This window comes from Coregonus lavaretus (assembly GCF_964263955.1).
Source record: "Coregonus lavaretus genome assembly, chromosome: 35".
NCBI lineage: Eukaryota > Metazoa > Chordata > Actinopteri > Salmoniformes > Salmonidae > Coregonus > Coregonus lavaretus.
Window position 1 is genome coordinate 6,228,683 of NC_140022.1, and position 13,955 is coordinate 6,242,637.

The 13,955-nt window shown below is 41.0% G+C and overlaps 1 long non-coding RNA gene across 1 annotated transcript; it reads right to left on the reverse strand.

Moving 5' to 3' along the window:
• Positions 1-4,246: 4,246 nt before the first annotated feature.
• Positions 4,247-5,669, reverse strand: LOC311109613. The gene is made up of 5 exons (XR_014610614.1): positions 5,597-5,669; positions 5,181-5,516; positions 4,891-5,001; positions 4,674-4,749; positions 4,247-4,529 (listed from the first exon to the last, which is right to left on the reverse strand). It is a non-coding gene; the product is annotated as an uncharacterized lncRNA (long non-coding RNA).
• Between the last annotated feature and the right edge of the window lie 8,286 nt (positions 5,670-13,955).

The following is a 13,955-nucleotide window of genomic DNA, read 5'->3' on the forward strand; positions in this document are numbered from 1 at the left end:
GAAGGAACCTGCAAGTAAGCATTTCGTTGGACAGTGTATACCATGTGTATCCCGTACACAAGGCTAATAAAACTTGAAACAAGTGGCCTAACTGGCCCCTTATTCATAAAGTGTCTTAGAGTAGGGGTGCTGATCTATGATCAGTTTGAACTTTTGGATGATAATGAACAAGATCACATGGACAGGAAGGACCTGATCCTAGATCAGCACTCCTGCTCTGAGATGCTTTATGAATAAGGCCCCTTGGGAGCAGTGGAAGGGGAGAACCCCCAAAGACCCAAGACAGTGACTGAGAGGATGATGTCACAGGGGTATTTGGAAGAAGCCCAGTAGAGTCCCTGTAGATAGAGCCATTTCCCTGATATGTAGACACTAGTCTCGAAACCTGTCCCTAGGCAACACAGTGACTAGGTTCTGGTTTCAATGAAGGACTCTTTTGGCATAGAGGAAGGAACTACGTAGTTCCTCTATGCCAAAAGAGTCCATCGTTGAAACCAGACCATAGTCACTGTGTTGCCTAGGGTCGGTTTTCAAGACTATGTAGACCCCATAGCATCAGGCATTGTGTCACTTTACCCTGCCATAACACTGGGTAACTGAAGTATCATCAAGGATGGACCATTTGAGGAGTTTTGTGAATGTGAATATCAGGGGAGGGTCAATTCCATTTTAAGTCCAGGCAATTCAGAAAGTAAACCAAATTCCAATTCCAAATGTTCCTCATTGAAAAGCATTGAAGAGAATTGGAATTTCAGTGCACTTCCTGAATTGACTGGGATTGAAATGGAATTGACCCCAACCCTGGTGAATATTGCATTAATGGTCCAAAAGCTATGGCTAAATTGTTATGCATGATTTACTCTACACATCTAATAGTGTTCATATCTACAGTTGAAGTCGGAAGTTTACATACACTTAGTTTGGAGTCATTAAAACTAGTTTTTCAACCACTCCACACATTTCTTGTTAACAAACTATAGTTTTGGCAAGTCGGTTAGGACATTTACTTTGTGCATGACACAAGTAATCTTTCCAACAATTGTTTACAGACAGAATATTTCACTTAAGATTCACTGTATCACAATTCCAGTGGGTCAGAAGTTTACATACACTAAGTTGACTGTGCCTTTAAACAGCTTGGAAAATTCCAGAAAATGATGTCATGGATTTAGAAGCTTCTGATAGGCTATTTGACATCATTTGAGTCAAGTGGAGGTGTACCTGTGGATGTATTTCAAGGCCTACCTTCAAACTCAGTGCCTATTTGCTTGACATCATGGGAAAATCAAAAGAAATCAGACAAGACCTCAGAAAAAAAATTGTAGACCTCCATAAGTCTGGTTCATCCTTGGGAGCGATTTCCAAACGCCTGAAGGTACCACATTCATCTGTAAAAACAATAGTACGCAAGTATAAACACCATGGGACCACACAGCCATCATACCGCTCAGGAAGGAGACGCGTTCTGTCTCCTAGAGATGAACGTACTTTGGTGCAAAAAGTGCAAATCAATCCCAGAACAACAGCAAAGGACCTTGTGAAGATGCTGGAGGAAACAGGTACAAAAGTATCTATATCCACAGTAAAACTAGTTCTATATCGACATAACCTGAAAGGCCGCTCAGCAAGGAAGAAGCCACTGCTCCAAAACCGCCATAAAAAAGCCAGACTACGGTTTGCAACTGCACATGGGGACAAAGATTGTACTTTTTGGAGAAATGTCCTCTGGTCTGATGAAACAAAAATAGAACTGTTTGGCCATAATGACCATTGTTATGTTTGGAAGAAAAATGGGGGGATTGCAAGCCGAAGAACACCATCCCAACCGTGAAGCACTGAGGTGGCAGCATCATGCTGTTGGGGTGCTTTGCTGCAGGAGGGACTGGTGCACTTCACAAAATAGTTGGCATCATGAGGAAGGAAAATTATGTGGATATATTGAAGCAACATCTCAAGACATCAGTCAGGAAGTTAAAGCTTGGTCGCAAATGGGTCTTCCAAATGGACAATGACCCCAAGCATACTTCCAAAGTTGTGGCAAAATGGCTTAAGGACAACAAAGTCAAGGTATTGGAGTGGCCATCACAAAGCCCTGGCCTCAATCCTATAGAAAATGTGTGGGTAGAACTGAAAAAGCGTGTGCGAGCAAGGAGGCCTACAAACCTGACTCGGTTACACCAGCTCTGTCAGGAGGAATGAACCAAAATTCACCCAACTTATTGTGGGAAGCTTGTGGAAGGCTACCCAAAACATTTGACCCAAGTTAAACAATTTAAAGGCAATGCTACCAAATACTAATTGAGTGTATGTAAACTTCTGACCCACTGGGAATGTAATGAAAGAAATAAAAGCTGAAATAAATCATTCTCTCTACTATTATTCTGACATTTCACATTCTTAAAATAAAGTGGTGATCCTAACTGACCTAAGACAGGGAATTTGTACTAGGATTAAATGTCAGGAATTGTGAAAAACGGAGTTTAAATGTATTTGGCTAAGGTGTATGTAAACTTCCGACTTCAACTGTACACAGTATGCCTGTGTTTCTTTGGGTTTAAGATAATGTTGTTAGGAAACCATTTATTATGAAAGTGTATTGCAACAAACAAACGCTTGCCATATAAATTCTTTCACAAGCATCACCGGAACAAATACTGTTGTAAAACCATAGCATGTGACCATTTACATGTGCTATTTATGTGGTGGTGGTGTGATGTGCAACTTTCCACTGTGCAAGATCTTTCTCACAACTGCTGCTCTACTTTACTTTCAACTGAGTGGGCCATGAGTCATACCTACTACTCTACTTTACCTTCAACTGAGTGGGCCATGAGTCATACCTACTACTCTACTTTACCTTCAACTGAGTGGGCCATGAGTCATACCTACTACTCTACTCTACCTTCAACTGAGTGGGCCATGAGTCATACCTACTGTTCTACTTTACCTTCAACTGAGTGGGCCATGAGTCATACCTACTGCTCTACTTTACTTTCAACTGAGTGGGCCATGAGTCATACCTACTGCTCTACTTTACCTTCAACTGAGTGGGCCATGAGTCATACCTACTGCTCTACTTTACTTTCAACTGAGTGGGCCATGAGTCATACCTACTGTTCTACTTTAACTTCAACTGAGTGGGCCATGAGTCATACCTATTGTTCTACTTTACCTTCAACTGAGTGGGCCATGAGTCATACCTACTGTTCTACTTTACCTTCATCTGAGTAGACCATGAGTCATAGCTACTGTTCTACTTTAACTTCAACTGAGTGGGCCATGTGTCATACCTACTGCTCTACTTTAACTTCAACGGAGTGGGCCATGAGTCATACCTACTGCTCTACTTTACTTTCAAATGAGTGGGCCATGAGTCATAGCTACTGTTCTACTTTACCTTCAACTGAGTGGGCCATGAGTCATACCTACCGTTCTACTTTATCTTCAACTGAGTGGGCCATGAGTCATACCTATTGCTCTACTTTACTTTCAACTGAGTGGGCCATGAGTCATACCTATTGCTCTACTTTACTTTCAACTGAGTGGGCCATGAGTCATACCTACTCTTCTACTTTACCTTCAACTGAGTGGGCCATGAGTCATACCTACTGCTCTACTTTACTTTCAACTGAGTGGGCCATGAGTCATACCTACTACTCTACTTTACCTTCAACTGAGTGGGCCATGAATCATACCTACTACTCTACTTTACCTTCAACTGAGTGGGCCATGTGTCATACCTACTGCTCTACTTTAACTTTAACGGAGTGGGCCATGAGTCATACCTACTGCTCTACTTTACCTTCAACTGAGTGGGCCATGAGTCATACATTTATTTTGTTCCTGTGAACCTTACCGCAATTTCATTGGCAATTTCCACAGAAGTCACAGCTTTAGAACAAAAAGGAAGTTCAGCAGCTGAATACTGTAATCATGACATTTTACTAGAAGATAGTTACACTAATGGATTGACCATTCATGTATACAATAACACACTAGGCCAGCGTTTGCCAAACTCAGTCCTCAGGACCCCAAGAGGTGCACGTTTTGGTTTTTGCCCTAATACTACATAGCTGATTCAAATGATCAAAGCTTGATGATTAGTCGATTATTTGAATCAGCGGTGTAATGCTAGGGCAAAAAACAAAACGTGCACCCTTTGGGGTCCCGAGGACCGAGTTTGAGAAACCCTGCACTAGGCCTACATCATGCATGCATTTGAGTAAAGTACAAATAAATGTCAAAGTAGGGGGAAATGAAGAAACACATGTATTTATTAATTATTGACTAGCAGTTAAAAGGGGTGATAGGATACAGGCATATTCACTAGAGTATTTTAGTCATATGTTCACTCTGCCATTGTCACATGACTTGCATCATTCTACAGTAAGTGATTCTAAGAATAGACCTATTGCAGGAGTTGTTATCTTACGCTTGTGGAAGCATGCAGTATACTGCAATAGTAATGATTGATACAAGTTCAGGATTTAATCCTGTTCTTGGTGGTGTGTGAGCTGTGTCACTGATTTCTGGAGAAAAAAAACATACATACCTACAGTCAAAGTTATGTCATGATATGTTGTACGCTTTTCAGTATTTGATTCTGTTAAGTTTCATCAATTGGTCCGGGAGAATTCTGCAACTGTTCAGGTGCTTTACAAAAAGTCTCTTACCTCTGGTCTGCATCTTGAGGTGGTCTTAGTTTTGAAAGACAGTTTATGTTCTGACATGCCAAGGTCACGATATGTACTGAAATATGAACCAACAACATATGATATGTCAATATCAACATTACACAAGCAACATTGGCTACTCAGCAAACAACATTAAAGTGTTAAATTATTTAAAATGTTTACATTTTGATATTATCTAGTATTTCCATTTACTCACCCAGGATCAGAACGATCAGAATAACATTCAGAACACTGTAAATGGACAGAAGACAGTTCTCCCATGATGACCTGCAGTTGGAGGTCTGGTTTAGATAGTCAGCATAAACCTCTGGGGAAAACAAAACAGATTTACTACACAGCCGATGTAAAATGTCCTGAGACATTCTTAACCACATCTAAAGCTGAAAAATAGTGTTTTACATTATTGGGAAGATAACCAAAAGGTAGCTCATCTGTAGACCATACATATCTTAAAGATATTCATCCTTGAATTTAATCTACACTTACCAGTGGTCATGAGTCTGGTGCCGTTGCTGAATAGGAGACCATTGTTTTCTTTCATTGCACAGTAGTACACTCCATTCTCATCTACCGTTACATTCTGTATTAACAATCTATTTCCTGTTAGTAAAGAATATGTCTGTTTAAAATGATTATTGTAATAAAAAGCAGCAGGAATACTACTAGTGAAAGAGCGGAGTATGGCCAGTGGAGGCTGTGGTTGGTGCTGTATGTACCAGTGTACACTTTCTATGTTAAGAGAACAGTTTATGGTTGCATTCTGTCCAAGTTCCACCAGTGTCTCTGTCAAGCCACCAGCTCCCCAACAGCATATAAAGAGACCTAGAAACAAAACAGGTCTTTACACATTTGATTTTTTTCTTAAGTTATTAAGTACATGTAGTAAAAAACAATCGTCTTACACAACAGATGTCCCAGAACTCTCAACATCTTCTCAAATGTGTGTTGTTGAGTGGGTTGGTGACCTGCTTGTGTAGCAGCTATCTGTTTGAGAGCTCTTTACTGCTGAACAGACAAACCACAACGTAAAAAAAAAAGGGAACTAGAGGTCTAAATCAGACCAATCATAATCATGTCCACTTCACTTTGCCTTATATAGGCATACTCATTGTAGGGATACATTATTTACTATCACAAGATAAAAATTCAAGAACATAATTTCAATTAAAGACCTGAATTAAAAAGCAATTTATTTAATTGACCTCCACCACCACCACCTTCATACAGTAGCCATGTCTAGATTGTCAGTTTACTTTCAATTTACATTACTAGTGGATAACCTATCAGGACCGGCGTTATGGGCAGGCCTTAAGAGGTCTGGATCGCCCTACCGTAACTCCTTGCCTGTCCAAATAAAATATAGATAATTTATTTGACAGAGACACGCGCCGACAGAAAGACGCATCAATCTCAGATTAAGCATCCGATCGAGTGAAACAGCGCCCCTCTGTCTCAGTATGTGTAGACCATGTATCTGATGCTGTCTGGACAAAAAGAGCATGGCATGTCACACTATTTCTGGACAGACAGGATTAGATACGTGCTACATTTAGCAAGACAGACGGGCGCTGTTTGGCTCCTTCGGATGCTTTCTCCAGTGATAGTTTCGGCAGTGAGGAAGAGGCGAAGTGAGAGGGCTCACTCTCGCCAAAATCTGTCCAGAATACACCCAATGCGTTTTCATATTAAGCAGACCTAAGCTTGTAGCCTGCCTTCCTGCCTTTGGGACAAGGACTCCCATTGTTATTTATTTATTTATTTTATTTAACCTTTATTTAACTAGGCAAGTCAATTAAGAACAAATTCTTATTTACAACAACGGCCTACCAAAAGGCAAAAGGCCTCCTGCGGGACGGGGGCTGGGATTAAAAATTAAAATATAGCAATACTGGCACACAGCTCAGACACCCATGCATACCCCACAAGACATGCCACCAGAGGTCTCTTCACAGTCCCCAAGTCCAGAACAGACTATGGGAGGCGCACAGTACTACATAGAGCCATGACTACATGGAACTATATTCCACATCAGGTAACTGATGCAAGCAGTAGAATCAGATTTAAAAAACAGGTAAAAATACAGTCGTGGTCAAAAGTTTTGAGAATGACACAAATACAATTTTTCACAAAGTCTGCTGCCTCAGTTTTGATGATGGCAATTTGCATATACTCCAGAATGTCATGAAGAGTGATTAGATGAATTGCAATTAATTGCAAAGTCCCTCTTTGCCATGAAAATGAACTTAATCCCCAAAAAACATATCCACTGCATTTCAGCCCTGCCACAAAAGGACCAGCTGCCATCATGGCAGTGATTCTCTCGTTAACATAGGTGAGAGTGTTGACGAGGACAAGGCTGGAGATCACTCTGTCATGCTGATTGAGTTAGAATAACAGACTGGAAGCTTTCAAAGGAGGGTGGTGCTTGAAATCATTGTTCTTCCTCTGTTAACCATGGTTACCTGCAAGGAAACACGTGCCGTCATCATTGCTTTGCACAAAAAGGGCTTCACAGGCAAGGATATTGCTGCTAGTAAGATTGCACCTAAATCAACCATTTATCGGATCATCAAGAACTTAAAGGAGACAGGTTCAATTGTTGTGAAGAAGGCATCAGGGCGCCCAAGACAGTCCAGCAAGCGCCAGGACCGTCTCCTAAAGTTGATTCAGCTGCGGGATCGGGGCACCACCAGTGCAGAGCTTGCTCAGGAATGGCAGCAGGCAGGTGTGAGTGCATCTGCACGCACAGTGAGGCGAAGACTTTTGGAGGATGGCCTGGTGTCAAGAAGGGCAGCAAGGAAGCCACTTCTCTCCAGGAAAAACATCAGGGACAGACTGATATTGTGCAAAAGGTACAGGGATTGGACTGCTGAGGACTGGGGTAAAGTCATTTTCTCTGATGAATCCCCTTTCCGATTGTTTGGGGCATCCGGAAAACACCTTGTCCGGAGAAGACAAGGTGAGCGCTACCATCAGTCCTTTGTCATGCCAACAGTAAAGCAAGGGAGTGGGCTTCTCAGCCAAGGGAGTGGGCTCACTCACAATATAGCCTAAGAACACAACCATGAATAAAGAATGGTACCAACACGTCCTCCGAGAGCTACTTGTCCCAACCATCCAAGAACAGTTTGGTGACGATCAATGCCTTTTCCAGCATGATGGAGCACCTTGCCATAAGGCAAAAGTGATAACTAAGTGGTTCAGGGAACAAAACATCAACATTTTGGGTCCATGGCCAGGAAACTCCCCAGACCTTAATCCCATTGAGAACTTGTGGTCGATCCTCAAGAGGCGGGTGGACAAACAAAAACCCACAAATTCTGACAAACTCCAAGCATTGATTATGCAAGAATGGGCTGCCATCAGTCAGGATGTGGCCCAGAAGTTAATTGACAGCATGCCAGGTCAGATTGCAGAGGTCTTGAAAAAGAAGGGTCAACATTGCAAATATTGACTCTTTGCATAAACTTAATGTAATTGTCAATAAAAGCCTTTGGCACTTATGGAATGCTTGTAATTATACTTCAGTATACCATAGTAACATCTGACAAAAATATATCATAACACTGAAGCAGCGAACTTTGTGAAGACCAATACTTGTGTCATTCTCAAAACGTTTGACCATGACTGTACACCTTGTAGAACAGAGGGTACTGTGAAGAGACACACACAGGCACATACACTGTCACGCCCTGACTCTGGGGACTCTTATTTGTTGAGTCAGGGTGTGATTTTCTATGTTGTATTTTCTATGTTTAGATCTAGACATACTAGATCCATGTTGGCCTGTGTGGTTCCCAATCAGAGGCAGCTGCCGCTCATTGTCTCTGATTGGGGACCATACTTAAGCAGCCTATTGGCACTAGTGGGTTGTGGGATCTTGTTCCGTATGAGGTATGTTGTTTGTGTCTACCTTGGACTTCACGTTTCGTTTCGTTTCTTGTTTTGTTGAGTGTTTATTAAGTTTAAATAAACATGTATGCATATCACGCTGCGCCTTGGTCTGACCTGTCTATGAACGAACGTGACATACACACATACAGTTGAAGTCGGAAGTTTACATACACTTAGGTTGTAGTCATTAAAACTCGTTTTTCAACCACTCCACAAATTTCTTGTTAACAAACTATAGTTTTGGCAAGTCGGTTAGGACATCTGCTTTGTGCATGACACAAGTAATTATTTTTTCAACAATTGTTTACAGACAGAATATTTCACTTATAATTCACTGTATCACAATTCCAGTGGACAGAAGTTTACATACACTAAGTTGACTGTGCCTTTAAACAGCTTGGAAAATTCCAGAAAATGATGTCATGGCTTTAGAAGCTTCTGATAGGCTAATTGACATCATTTGAGTCATTTGGAGGTGTACCTGTGGATGTATTTCAAGGCCTACCTTCAAACTCAGTGCCTCTTTGCTTGACATCATGGGAAAATCAAAAGAAATCAGCCAAGACCTCAGAAAAAAAATTGTAGACCTCCACAAGTCTGGTTCATCCTTGGGAGCAATTTCCAAACGCCTGAAGGTACCACATTCATCAAGTATAAACACCATGGGACCACGCAGCCGTCATACCACTCAGGAAGGAGATGCGTTCTGTCTCCTAGAGATTAACGTACTTTGGTGCGAAAAGTGCAAATCAATCCCAGAAGAACAGCAAAGGACCTTGTGAAGATGCTGGAGGAAACAGGTACAAAAGTATCTATATCCACAGTAAAACGAGTCCTATATCAACATAACCTGAAAGGCCGCTCAGCAAGGAAGAAGCCACTGCTCCAAAACCGCCATAGAAAAGCCAGACTACGGTTTGCAACTGCACATGGGGACAAAGATCATACTTTTGGAGAAATGTCCTCTGGTCTGATGAAACAAAAATAGAACTGTTTGGCCATAATGACCATCGTTATGTTTGGAGGAAAAGGTGAGGGAGCTTGCAAGCCAAAGAACACCATCCCAACCGTGAAGCACGGAGGTGGCAGCATCATTTAAATTTTAGTCATTTAGCAGACACTCTTATCCAGAGCAATTTACAGTTAGTGAGTGCATACATTATTTATTTTTTATATATATATATATTTTTTCATACTGGCCCCCCATGGGAATCGAACCCACAACCCTGGCATTGCAAATGCCATGCTCTACCAACTGAGCTACATCCCTGCCTGCCATTCCCTCCCCTACCCTGGACGACGCTAGGCCAATTGTGCGCCGCCCCATGGGTCTCCCAGTCGCGGCCGGCTACGACAGAGCCTGGATTCGAACCAGGATCTCTAGTGGCACAGCTAGCACTGCTATGCAGTGCCTTAGACCACTGCGCCACTCGGGAGTGGCATGCTGTGGGGGTGCTTTGCTGCAGGAGGAACTGGTGCACTTCACAAAATAGATGGCATCATGAGGAAGGAAAGTTATGTGGATATATTGAAGCAACATCTCAAGACATCAGTCAGGAAGTTAAAGTTTGGTCGCAAATGGGTCTTCCAAATGGACAATGACCCCAAGCATACTTCCACAGTTGTGGCTTAAGGACAACAAAGTCAAGGTATTGGAGTGGCCATCACAAAGCCCTGACCTCAATCCGATAGAAAATGTGTGGGCAGAACTGAAAAAGCGTGTGCGAGCAAAGAGGCCTACAAACCTGACTCAGTTACACCAGCTCTGTCAGGAGGAATGGGCCAAAATTCACCCAACTTATTGTGGGAAGCTTGTGGAAGGCTACAAATGTTTCACCCAAGTTAAACAATTTAAAGGAAATGCTACCAAATACTAATTGAGTGTATGTAAACTTCTGACCCACTGGGAATGTGATTAAAGAAATAAAAGCTGAAATAAATCATTCTCTCTACTTTTATTATTCTGACATTTCACATTCTTAAAATAAAGTGGTGATCCTAACTGACCTAAGACAGGGAATTTGTACTAGGATTAAATGTCAGGAATTGTGAAAAACTGAGTTTAAATGTATTTGGCTAAGGTGTATGTAAACTTCCGACTTCAACTGTACATATAGACACTCACGTACACATGGATGTTGTATTGTAAATATGTGATAGTGGAGTAGTGGCCTGAGGGAACACACTAAATGTATTGGGTAAAGTGTTATGAAATATAATGTCATGTAATATTTTAAATTGTATATAACTGCCTTAATGTTGCAGGACCCCAGGAAGAGTAGCTGCTGCCTTACAAATAGGACAAAACACACATCAGGACAAGAGAAACACTGCAACACTGTTGGGGGAGACATGAGCATATTGTCTCGTCGTTATATACAGATCTCTGGTTTCAGCCTCTTGCGAACTGGAAAGGAAAGTTGGCGATTGCACAGTGCACTGTTCTGCTGCTGGCTTCCCCTGAAGTAAATGGATGTTTTGCCAAAGTTATTAAATTACTCCTGCCTTAATAAAATAATTCAAAATACTTAACCAGAGAGCATAGCCACGGGAAGTTGGGGTGCTGAACAATCAGAAGAACAAAAAAATATACACTACCAGTCAAAACACACCTACTCATTCAAGGGTTGTTCTTTATTTGTACTATTTTTTACATTGTAGAATAATAGTGAAGACATCAAAACTATGAAATAACACATATGGAATCATGTAGTAATCAAAAATGTGTTAAACAAATCAAAATACATTTTATATTTGAGGTTCATCAAATAGCCACCCTTTGCCTTGATGACAGCTTTGCACACTCTTGGCATTCTCTCAACCAGCTTCATGAGGTAGTCACCTGGAATGCATTTCAATGAACAGGTGTGCCTTCTTAAAAGTTAATTTCTGGAATGTATTTCCTTCTTAATATGTTTGAGCCAATCAGTTGTGTTGTCACAAGCTGCAGAGGATAAGTTCATTAGAGTTACCAGCCTCAGAAATTGCAGCCCAAATAAGTGCTTCAAAGAGTTCAAGTCACAGACACATCTCAACATCAACTGTTCAGAGGGGACTGTGTGAATCAGTCCAAAGAAACCACTACTAAAGGACACCAATTAGAAGAAGAGACCTGCTTGGGCCAAGAAACACGAGCAATGGACATTAGACCGGTGGACATGTGTCCTTTGGTCTGGAGTCCAAATTTGAGATTTTTGGTCCCAACCGCTGTGTCTGTGAGGCGCGATGTGAGTGAACGGATGATCTCCACATATGTATTTCCCACCGTAAAGCATGGAGGAGGAGGTGTTATGGTGTGGGGGTGCATTGCTGGTGACACTGTCTGTGATTTATTTAGAATTCAAGGCACACTTAACCAGCATGGCTACCACAGCATTCTGCAGCGATACGCCATCCCATCTGGTTTGGGCCTAGTGGGACTATACTTTGTTTTTCAACAGGACAATGACCCAACACACCTCCAGACTGTATAAGGGCTATTTTACTAAGAAGGAGAGTGATGGAGTGCTGAATCAGATGACCTGGCCTCCACAATCCCCGGACCTCAACCCAATTTAGATGGTTTGGGATGAGTCGGACGGCAGAGTGAAGGAAATGCAGCCAACAAGTGCTAAGCATATGTGGGAACTCCTTCAAGACTGTTGGAAAAGCATTCCAGGTGAAACTGGTTGAGAGAATGCCAAGAGTGTGCAAAGCTGTCATCAAGGCAAAGAGTGGCTATTTGAAGAATATCAAATTTGATTTGTTGAACACTTTTTTGGTTACTACATGATTCCATATGTGTTATTTCATAGTTTTGATGTCTTCACTATTATTCTACAAAGTAGAAAATAGTAAAAATAAAGAAAAACCCTTGAATGAGTAGGTGTGTCCAAACTTTTGACTGGTACTGTGTATATATATACTTTTTTTAAACAATTTTTTTTCGCAGAAGTAGTGCACTGGGCCTTTACTAGTATTAGCAGACAGATATAGACATCTGTAGCGGGAGCAAAATATTTTTTTCAGCATCTACACATTGGTAATTCAGTACATTGAGACATCAAGTGGTTTGTGATGATGTGGCTCAGTTGGTAGAGCATGATGCTTACAATGCTAGGGTTGTGGGTTCAATTCCCATGGGGGAATATTTTCAGCATCTCTACTTTGGCAAAAAAGGTCGTTGTATAATTAAGAACAGTATCTTGCAGGATTGTCATGCTAATGGTTACAGAAAGAACAAAACCCTGTCCTCAAACATTTACATTAAAAGGTGCAAAGTTATGGACAAAGACACAAAACATCCACATCAAATTAAATATTTTTCTTGATCAAATAACATGGAAAACAACCACGTTTTGTGCAATATTAATTTACCATCCTTACAAACCACTTCATATAATTGTACATTACTGTATTGTACATAGGCTGCTCAGCTAGGTTTGTACCCATAGACTTTCCATCACCATGAAGAAAAACAATGCACAATACAGTAATTGAGTACATTTGAGACATCAAGTGGTTTGTGATGATGTGGTGTTGTGGCTCAGTTGGTAGAGCATGGTGTTTGCAATGCTAGGGTTGTGGGTTCAAATCCAACAGGGGACCAGTATGAAAATGTATGCACTCACTACTGTAAGTTGCTCTGGATAAAAGTGTCTACTAATAAGGAATGAGTAGACCGTTTTCACATAGAAATAAATTGCATTTGCTTACTATTTCAAGAAACTGGAAAACACTATTTTTATATTCCATAAGTATTATCAGTACTGTTTTGTACAGATAATTATCAGACTCAACTAACAAATGCTGGTAAACACTCAAATACAGTTAGTAAAATAAAATCATTAAAGAAGTGAGCTGGGCCTTTACTAGTCCTGTATTAGCTGACCAAAATAGACATCTTCAGCCTGGGCCAAAAAACACCCCCACCCACAAAATACTTCCTGCGCTATGCCAGAGAGCTATGCCACAATGCATCAATAGCTTCTTTAAATAAAATAAAACGTGGATTATTTCAAGTCACAAGTGCATATTTGGGAAGGCCGCAATTTGGGCAGCGGGCGTGGCAATAGGCCTTCCTGATTGAGTTGCGGCTGTCAGTGAAAAGCATCTAAAATACGTGTGAAGATAATGTGTCTTGAGTATAATTTAAATTGTCTTCATTCACCATGTCCACCACTAATAAGCTGAGCTTCTCATTCATTTTTTTCTTCACCTCACACAGTAAGTCAACAAAGTCTTATTTTTATTTTTTTACATACAGTGCTATGAAAAAGTATTTGCCCCCTTTCTAATTTTATCTGCTTTTGCATATTTGTGATACTGAATGTTATCAGATCTTCAACCAAAACCTAATATTAGATAAAGGGAACATAAGTGGACAAA